Consider the following 7500-nt stretch of genomic DNA (forward strand, 5'->3'; position numbering starts at 1 on the left):
GGATAATGGGAAGAGCCCCGTGACCTTGAGAACATGACGACCTTGGACATACTGGACATTTTCACCCGTGACCTTGAGAACATGATGACCTTGGACTAGAGGTGCTCCGATTGCTCGGCTGCCGATCATGACCGGCCGATAATGGCCAAAAATAGCCTGATCGGTGATCGGAAAAACATGCCGATCAAAAAACCGATCGAGAGATATTAAATTCCTCACGCAACCATTTTGCCTTTACACCTGGAGCTGCCTGTAGGCGCTGGCTCTGCACAGCTGCAACTGCACCAAAAGAAGGCATCTTTGCTTGTCTATAACTTTTCGGCATTCCCCCCTTCATTTCCACCATTCATAACCATATCTGCATCAACAATTATCTGATTTTCCGATCCATGCGCCGTTTACCTGACAATGTAATTTTCGATTGAGTAGCCTACTTGCCAGTGAGCCATGTTATAACCTGTGTAGTTGCCTCGGTCAGCACGCGACAACTTCGCGTTATCAGCACAAACATGTCAATTATTGTTTTCAAAGTTGTAATTGGCAGTCAGTCGATTAGTTTGATAGTCGCTGAAACAGCAAACGGCGACAGATGTGGTTAAAACTTGAGAGAGAGATTTAGAACGGTAGTGGAGCACTGCAGCTGTGGACGGTGACAGAGAGGGGAGGGGCTCTCCTCACGAGGCTGCTCATTTAAAGCGACAGGTTGTTTTTTTCTCGTATGTGGAAGACTATTTGATGTAATGTTTCAGTTTCAATTCAATCTTAAATAGTTTAGTTATTCTATGCAATAACTTATACATTGATTAATACTGTAGACTATATTACCAACACTAGTCTGAAAGATAATAATAATAGCCTAATAATAATAAAAAAAATAATAATAATAAAATAATAATAATACTAATAATAATAGCCTAATAATAGACATGTGCAAATTAAGATTGATTGGTTTATGGGCAGAAATGGTTTTCAATAAGGGTAATTAATAGGCTATTCAAAAAATAGGAAATCATTTTTGTGATCGGCAATGATCGGTAATCGGCAGATAAAGATTTTTGTTGATCGGTATCGGTGATCGGGCCAAAAAATGGTGATCGGAGCACCTCTACCTTGGACATATTGGACATATTGACCTGGAACGGCAGACTGTGCTGAGACGAGCCTCTCCAGCTAGCCAACCGCCACACACACACACACACACACACACACACACACACACACACACACACACACTGCTTTATACTCAACATGTATATGTGTGTGTGTGTGTGTGTGTGTTTCTGTACGTATAAACTGCCCAAGATTGTATGCAGACTGTAAAGGAGTGAGCTGTGTTTGTAGTTTAGGAATCATTTAAAAAAAAAAGTCTGGGGAGCAAATATTTCTATCAATGTGTGTTAACGAGTGCAGTTGATAAATCCTATTGGTGTATTTTCGGCCATGGAATGGAACCATTAAAAAAATGTATTTCTAATTGCTGCGTATTTGGAGTCTATTTTCACACTCGCATCATGCACAGGCGGATTTATTTCACGCCACTACATTCCGCATTGAGGTGCGTGTGCGACGCCTTGACAAGTTAAGTTATGCTCCTCAACAATGCGAGAAAGCACTTGTCACATGACCAGGTTCGCACGGCTTGTCCCGCTGTGCAGCCGAATTTCTGTTGGCACAGCAGATTCTGTTTCTTTTTTCTTTTCTTTTTTCAAATATATTTTTAGGGGCTTTTATGCCTTTTTGATTGGACAGTTTGAGATGGTGACAGGAAGCGAGTGGGACAGAGAGATGGGGTGGCATTTGGAAGTGACCCCAGCTGGACTCTAACCGGGGTCCCCGTGGTGGGCATGCAAGCCCAGGACATTTCTGTTTCTAAACATGAACATGCTCTGCTGTACCCTGACGAAAACCATCCATCCCTAAGAGCATTTGAGTTCCTGTATTTGTAATCGAAGTCATGCTGCACAGTCTGCCATCCGGGACTTGAACCTGCGACCTCCACACCAGTTTGGGCTTGAACCTGCGACCTCCACACCAGTTTGGGCTTGAACCTGCGACCTACACACCAGTTTGGGCTTGAACCTGCGACCTACACACCAGTTTGGGCTTCAACCTGCGACCTACTTTACCAGTTTGGGCTTGAACCTGCCACCTCCACACCAGTTTGGGCTTGAACCTGCCACCTCCACACCAGTTTGGGCTTGAACCTGCCACCTCCACACCAGTTTGGGCTTGAACCTGCCACCTCCACACCAGTTTGGGCTTGAACCTGCGACCTCCACACCAGTTTGGGCTTGAACCTGCGACCTCCACACCAGTTTGGGCTTGAACCTGCGACCTCCACACCAGTTTGGACTTGAACCTGCGAAATATGCACCAGTTTGGGCTTGAACCTGCGACCTCCACACCAGTTTGGGCTTGAACCTGCCACCTCCACACCAGTTTGGGCTTGAACCTGCCACCTCCACACCAGTTTGGGCTTGAACCTGCGACCTCCACACCAGTTTGGGCTTGAACCTGCGACCTCCACACCAGTTTGGACTTGAACCTGCGAAATATGCACCAGTTTGGGCTTGAACCTGCGACCTACACACCAGTTTGGGCTTGAACCTGCGACCTACACACCAGTTTGGGCTTGAACCTGCGACCTACACACCAGTTTGGGCTTCAACCTGCGACCTACTTTACCAGTTTGGGCTTGAACCTGCGACCTCCACACCAGTTTGGGCTTGAACCTGCGACCTCCACACCAGTTTGGGCTTGAACCTGCGACCTCCTTTACCAGTCATCTCTCCAGTTCAGACTAGACTCAGTCATGAGGAGACACGTCAGCAAATCACAGTCATATAAAACCTTCATAAAACCAAAACCACACACACACACACACACACACACACACAGCTTCATAAAACCAAACGCTCACCTTTATAAAACCACAACCACACCGCACACACACACTCAGCTTTATAACCGTACACGCCCGCGCGCGCGCACACACACAGCTTAATAAAACCACCAAACAGAGTTGTTCTGTCCTGTTCTGTTCTGCACACAGCAACAGTTCAATGTCCCCTTATACTGAACTCCACCCCCTGCCAGAATGCACACACACACACACACACACACACACACACACACACTCCCTTACACAATACTCTACCCCCTGCCAAACTGCTCCAATGTTCCTTTGTACATTAATCCACTCCACCATAAAATAAATATAACTTTCTCGCACACACACATGCACACACACTCACCAGCCACTTTATTAGGTAGAGCTTGCTAGTACCAGAATGGACCCCCTTTTGCCTTCAGAACTGTCTTAACTGCCTGCAACAATACTCAGGTAGGCAGGGGCACATTAAGATCGCCAGGGGTCCTTAGGCCACAGGTTGATGTGCACCCTCCCCATTGCAACAGAATGACATAGGCAGTGTCTTAATTACAAGCTGTGAATCAAAGGGACACTGTGCAGGAAATGGTCAAAAAAGGTACTGCAACTATGCTGCTCATTGAAACTGGGTTGCCTATTGCCAAATTTGATCTTTTCATGAAAGTTTACTAAGTAATAACTAAATATTTTCTAGTGTGGTCCAAGTACAGTCATTTTTGCAGCTAGAAATGGCTATTTCTGGAAATTCAAACTGGTGGACCATGGAGAAGATCCCCTTTTCGTGTATGAAAAGTGCAATTTTTCCAGTCAAAATTAATACTTAGAATTTGATGGTGTTGGTAAGTATTCATGAATAAGGTAACATTAGTGAATGGGCAGCATGGATTCTGGAAATAAACAACTAAAAAAATCTCACACAGTGTCCCTTTAAGGGCATGCCTGCCAACTGAGGAGAGGAGTGTTAATACGATTTACAGCTATACGTAACACACCAGATGCATTTCGCAACATCATATCTCCTCACAATTCTACAACTTTTGGCCAATCGTGTTGATGACACTAAAGTGTATCCATAGGGCCCGGCCGCCCGGCCTACTATTCGAGTGTTGCAGCAGAAATTGCGGCTCGCTAGACCATGCAGGCAACATTTTCAGATTTTCTATATTGTCCCATTTTACATCTTTTTTTGGTCTTTTTTTACTTTAGTCATGATAGTGCATGTGCAGATGGTGACAGGAAGTGAGTTGGGAGAGAGAGCTGGGGAAGGGTTAGCAAAGGACCCAAGGCCGGGAATCGAACCTGGGTCGGCCACATAGCAAATGTCTGCCCTACGGTACCATATGCGCCACGGTAGGGCCTTTATTGTCCCATTTTAGTGAGCCTGTGCAAATTGTAGCCTTAGTTTCCTGTTCTTAGTTGACATCTGGCCCCAAGCGTTGACGTGCTGTGCAGCCAGTCAGAGATGTTCTTCTGCATAGCTCTGTTGTAACCAGGGGCTGATTGACTGTCTTTTGTCTTTGCCTCTCTGTCAGCTCGAACCAGTCTGGCCACTCTCCTCTGACCTCTGGCATCAACAAGGTATTTTCGCCCACAGAACATGGCTCACTGGATATTTTCTGTTTTTCGGAATATTGTCTGTTTTGCCTTTGTCTTGCTCTGCATTTTACAGTCAATCCTCCTGATATTGTCGCTGTATTGCACCCTGAGAGATTATGATTCCAATATCTGAACATTTAGCAGATAGCCAGGTCACTTCAAATACACAAATATGTTACATAACATTAGAAAATGAAGAACTGGTGCAGTGAGATTCAAATTAATATCTCATACAGCCTTGGTCTCCAAACAAAGGCCCGCGGGCCAAGTCCGGCCCGGCTATGGCAAACATTTGGCCTGCCATGAACAAATGAAAACATGAATGTGTGTGGTGTTCGATCACTAAAACCTCAGTGGGTCATAACTTGCCAAAGCATTCAGAGAGTTAAGGTTCCGGTATGCTTGCTGCAAGATACGCGAGCGCGTGCACGATTCGTTCATGAACGCATTAACGTGCGTATTTAATGTCAATTTCGCGCGCGTTGGGCACGGCAGCCACATGCGTGCATTTTGCGTCTTGGTCAACTGCTTTTGAAGCAAGCATGTGCTGTCGGTTGCTCGCGGTGACGCGCGTAATTTACAGCTCGCAGCAAGCATACCGACACCTTTAGGTCTTATGCTAACAGTCTCATAACAGACATTGACAAGACGGGAAAACGGAAAAGTGAAAATCTGTTGTCTGTCCAGACATTTTTTCTCAGTGGGTTGGGGCGTTGGTTTGGCCTCACTTGCTCTGCATAATTTGGTCCTTGTAGAAAAATAATACCACTGCCATACAGTATGGCTTGAAGGACTGGATCCATGTGTTTCAGCAAAGACTCATACTAATCGATGCAGTCAATTGGGATGGCATAGAGAGGGCAGTCTCCCAGAGTTCATCCAGATGTGGATGTAAAAGATGGTTGTGTCTTCCATGCTTCCTCTTTAATCCTACCGCAGACACAATCAATAACGTTCTTGTCTGGTTACTGGGCTTGTGTGTGTGTGTGTGCGTGTGTGTGTGTTTCATGGCTTGCTAGCTCAGACTGTTTCAGTTTTCTAATCAGCTTTGAGGAAGTGTTTACACACAACCGTAGGTCACTATCATCTCATAAAACACACACACATCCATAGGTCACGGCCGCCTCTTAAAACACAAACAAACACAGTACAGCACACATCCATAGGTCACTGACGGCCCTCTCTTAAAACACAAACAAACACAGTACAGCACAGGTACATCTCTCCAGATATAAGCCATACGTGTAGGGCCGTAGCGGCAAATTGGGGATCCTTTGTACAATAAGCTCCAATGGACCCAAACCAGCCATATAGCTTCATAAATAAAACTGTGTGTGGGCCCCCTATATACATGGGGCCCTGGTGTCTTAGTCACACTTAACCTCCCTGTACGACACTCCTGCATAAGTGTTTTATGGTTCCTCATCTCTCCTCTTATTACCATAAGCTCTTATCTCCTCTGATCTCCTCTTATCTCCACAGCAGCAGAGAATCCTGCAGAGCTGCAGAACATTCACTTTAAAGGTGCACTGTGTAATAGTGCCATTTTGAATTTCCAGAAGTAGGCATTTGGAGCTGCAAAAATTTACTGTACTTTGGTCATACTAGTAAATATTAGTCTACGGTAAATATTCATCGAAAGATCAAATTTGGCAATAGGCAGCCCAGTTTCAATGAGCAGCATAGTTGCAGTACCTTTTTTGACCATTTCCTGCACAGTTTCAATGAGCAGCACTCTGGCCACATCCTACACAGTGTACCTTTAAGGGCCTGCAGCAACCCCATGTCATGTGAGTAGCTGCCCGATGTGAGTTGAATCAAGAGTTCTTTGTGGTGTGAGACTATCTGACATGAGCATACACTTTTAAATGACGTGGAGAGTAAGAGGTCATGGAAACAACAGGAAGCAATAACAAGACAAGATTAATACGATTTTTTAAAAAATAAATGTGTTATTTAGACATTTAATTGTTACCTCCGCTAAGGAGATTGTTTTCAGTTGCGTTGGTTTGTTTGTCTGTCTGTCTGTTTGTCAGCAGGATAACTCAAATAGTTTTGAATGGATTTTGATGAAGCTGTGTGGAATTGTTGGAAATGACAAAAGGAAGAAGTCATTAAATGTCGGTATTTTTAAAAGATTCTTCACCATTGCGGGATAGGGAGAATTTTGACATTCCAGTTTCTAACTCCAGAAGCAGAAAGACCTGAAAAAATGTAGGGTGTAACATAGTCAAATGTTCTATCAAACAGCTTGCTTTGCGGAGGTCTGCGCTCTCTGAGTGCATTTCTAGTTTCATTTCATTATTATTCCGGCTACTTGTCAGCAGTTAAGAACATCAGAATGTTGTGTGCACTCAGTTTGCGTCGTCAAGGCCTACTGTCAATAAAGGGAAACACACACCACTATCTTGTTTCACTATGACCATCATTATGAGAAGTGTTGGGGAAGCAACGTCAGTTGTGTGGTGAGCTACTGGCTACCAGTATGTGTTGTCTGGCTTGAATGATCCATTCCCATTACACACATCACGCCATCACCCATTTAACCCTAGTTAACCCACTAGTTAACCCACTATATAAAATAATATTATTATAAAATAACAACCCCCTTGCGCAGAGCCTCTGTTGTTAAGATGTAGTTGAGTCTTTTCAGCAAAAAGTGAATCTGCATGAAGAGGGTACAAGGAAAGACACAATGAAGGACAACGGAGATGGGGGGGTCTGTTGTTCCGGGCCCAGGGAGAGAGGGGGCCCAGAATTTGGTTCTCATTACATTGTATGTATTGGGTGAGGGTTGGTGTGTGTGTGTGTGTGTGTGTGTGTGTGTGTGTGTGTGTGTGTGTGTGTGTGTGTGTGTGTGTGTGTGTGTGTGTGTGTGTGTGTGTGTGTGTGTGTGTGTGTGTGTGTGTGCTTCAAATGACTTTGTCCTGGGTCCAGCTGTCAGCGGCCCGGAATATGCTGCATAGGTGAAAGACAAGTAGGTACGGCCTATCCACACGAGCCATTTAGATCCA

The 7500-nt window shown here is 44.8% G+C and overlaps 1 protein-coding gene across 1 annotated transcript in view; it reads left to right on the forward strand.

The window, feature by feature from the left end:
- Nucleotides 1-89, forward strand: part of si:dkey-251i10.3 (uncharacterized protein LOC553498 homolog) — a 21584-nt gene extending 21495 nt beyond the window's left edge. Inside the window, exon 20 of the mRNA XM_063204176.1 lies at nt 1-89. This exon is cut by the window's left edge and continues 719 nt beyond it. The gene's annotated coding sequence lies outside the window, so the exon portion shown is untranslated.
- The last annotated feature ends 7411 nt before the right edge of the window (nt 90-7500 follow it).

Source organism: Engraulis encrasicolus, chromosome 7 (assembly GCF_034702125.1).
Source record: "Engraulis encrasicolus isolate BLACKSEA-1 chromosome 7, IST_EnEncr_1.0, whole genome shotgun sequence".
NCBI lineage: Eukaryota > Metazoa > Chordata > Actinopteri > Clupeiformes > Engraulidae > Engraulis > Engraulis encrasicolus.